Source organism: Schistocerca cancellata, unplaced genomic scaffold (assembly GCF_023864275.1).
Source record: "Schistocerca cancellata isolate TAMUIC-IGC-003103 unplaced genomic scaffold, iqSchCanc2.1 HiC_scaffold_430, whole genome shotgun sequence".
Classification (NCBI taxonomy): domain Eukaryota; kingdom Metazoa; phylum Arthropoda; class Insecta; order Orthoptera; family Acrididae; genus Schistocerca; species Schistocerca cancellata.
This window is the reverse complement of record NW_026046447.1, coordinates 501,935-505,061: the sequence shown is the minus strand read 5'-3', so window position 1 is coordinate 505,061 and position 3,127 is coordinate 501,935.

Below are 3,127 nucleotides of genomic sequence, written 5' to 3'. Positions count from 1 at the left end.
CATATCTCGAAATGAGTCACCATTCCTAAACCTACCTGCTTCAGTAAAATTCCAACACATCTCGCAACTGCTCCCATTTCTACAGCCTAGCGCATGTGATCGTTCCAGTTTAAGTCGGAACTGAGCAGAAGTCGGAGGAAGACATACCCACAAGCTTCTGCAACCCGTGTAGAAACATAACGACCTGAGTTAGTGGAACAGGACTGTGTTTTGACCATTCGGTGGAAATGTGTGCAATGTGGTACATCTCCGAACTAGATACAGATACTACAGACCGAAGCAGATCCGTGTCGATTCAAATCTACCAGCCCAACATGCTATCATCGTTATTCTCTACCCACAAACAGAGAAAAATTAAGAACTATAGAAGCTCCACTAACTTCATCCGATATAGAACTGATCTACTCACCTTTGCTCGTGCAATGACGCAAGGCTGTGGTGGGGCTCCAGCGTGGGGAGGGAGATTTCACAATGCTCCCCAGAATAGCGCAGCATGCAGCCTTCCAAGCATTCCTAACGGTAAACCCCGTCCCTCACCGAATAAAGACACTGCAGAGTCCACTTTAAAGTTTCATCACCTATACTCTAGGTGAATGATCGAATCCCACAGATTATACTAAGTCGCAAAAGACGCTCCCTCTGGTCATGTTTAGTTGTTTCAAACACTGTTTTCCAACACGCTTTTGTACAGTGCCAAACATTTTGTTTTTCCGCCACAGCTTCGAAGCCTGTGCCAGATTCTAAACTGACATTAAGAAGTTCTGATCCACAGCCTTTTACAGGAAACTAGACATTGCACAGTGTAAATCATGTTGTTACAGCAGATACCATAACATGCCACACATCGGCTGATTTTAAATAAAATAAAATAACAACATGAGGACTTAGGAAAAGAGTGTTTGCAGTGTGTAGAGTCTCCAAACTACAGTCAAAAGGTGATTCTCGAGCTCTACATTTAGATTCGCCTCTCACACTGACGGAACAGCTGATAACTCTACATTCCATTTCGACTGATTCCTCATATTGCAGACATGTACGTGATCACTGTTTCGGTGCTATCCACCCCAGATGGTATAGCCCAGCAGGCAAAACTCTCTCTCCATCTCAAACAAGCGATGTCAGACAATCATTATGTGGTAACCAATAGTGTACCAGTGGAAATATGGGATGGAAAAGACAATGAACTCTAATAATAAGCATCATAGTTGATAGTGTGAACAATTTTAGCAATTTTACAGCAATTTCAACACCAACCAATGATCCGACAGCACATTTCATAATTTCAGTATCATAGCTAAAGCACCCTATCTCCAGATTATGAGTATCACAGCAAATGTAGACAGATGACTGTGCAATACGTCCATTCAATGTTAATTCTCGAGCACATACATCATCAAAGTATATCAGAAAATGCTCTACATATTTCTAGTACCTTGAGGATAGTGCACAATTTATGGTGATGTCACAGAGCATTCTCGTTGCATTAGGGTAAAATTAGATTGTGAAAGACCCCCTCGCACTGTCGTTGACCAGCCCACCCTGCAGCACTTCTGCTGATTTAATCTGCATCCTACCAGAAATAGGTCGCTACATTCCACATCTCAAGAATGAATGGAGCGTACCAAGTCCTCGCCAGGTCAAGTGCACAATATTTCTCGAGATGCACCCATGTCAAGGAGCTTAGCACTCCTTATCGATGTATAGTAACAGATTTCCAGAGGTCATGTTGTAATACTACAGAGTTAAGAAGAACAAGAAACGAATGATTTTGATGCGCAATGGAGATCCAGATGGATGGAGTTCGATGCATTTTTACCTAAATAAACCAAGCTATCAACCCTAAAGCCAGCTGCAGTGGCCATACGGTTCTAGGAGCTTCAGCCTGGAACCATGCAGCTGCTGCGGTCGCAGGTTCGAATCCTGCCTGGGGCATGGATGTGTGAGATATCCTTAGGTTAGTTATGTTTAAGTAGTTCTAAGTTCTAGGGGACTGATGACCTCAGATCTTAAGTCTTGTAGTGCTTAGAGCCATTTTTATCAACTCTAAACTAATGTCCTAGAGTCTAGTATCGGTTCCTGGAAGGTATCGGTAAGAGAGAACATAAACACATACACTCCTAAGGCTACAACATTCTGCATTTAAAGTGGGCTATAATAACATTATAGCTTTAGTTATGGTAGTGAAATTGGGAAATGTGCTGTCAGATCATTGGTTGGTGTTGAAATTGCTGTAAAATTGCTAAAATTATTCACACTATCAATTGTGATGCTTATTATTAGAGTACCTCGCCTGCTTCTCCAGCCTATCAGTAGTATGGAATGTAGTGCTGTTAATACTCCAATGTAAGAAATATATTTCAAGCGGATGACATACATCTTTCCTCCCGGTTTCACTATAATAAACTACCACAATAGACATACAATATAATGCAGCCTCGATGGAAAAAATTGACTGCCTCCCTGATTCCCTTCATTTTGATGTCGACTTTTCTCAGATAATTCTTTTTTCCACATACTTGTTCCCATGTACTAATTGTTCTGTGCGAACCAGAAGAAACCCAAGTACTTCCTCAATTACCCCTCATTTCGGTTTATATTCGGTAAATTTATACATATTCCCTCAATATTTTTCGCAATTCTATCGATTTTATGTCAGATCTATCCATGCGATTATGACATAACCTCACAACTGCCAACACCTAGCCCAAATGCACTGATTGGGATGCGTAATAAAGCAATGTACTAGACTATATACAGTCACCTCCACATTCAGAGTGCGTTTGCTCTGTTTTCTGTATGTCTGTGTAGATTCGTGCCTCACAGACGGCCCCCAGGACCCAGCTCGTCCCCCCTCCCCCCAAGGTTGTGGACCAAACTTCGAACATAGAATACGTGTCCAGACATAACACATGTTTGGTCCCCGCGAACTCTATCACAGATGTGATATGTGGTGGATCCGCCTCCGAACATAGGTGTGGATGTATATAGTCTGTGACAGATCCACACCCAAATGCAAACTTGGATGTGGTATATTGTGGATCTGCACCAAGACACCACTTCGTACATTGTGCATGGCGATTCCACCCTCAAACCCTATCCCGTGCGACGCAAATTGTGGATCCGCATC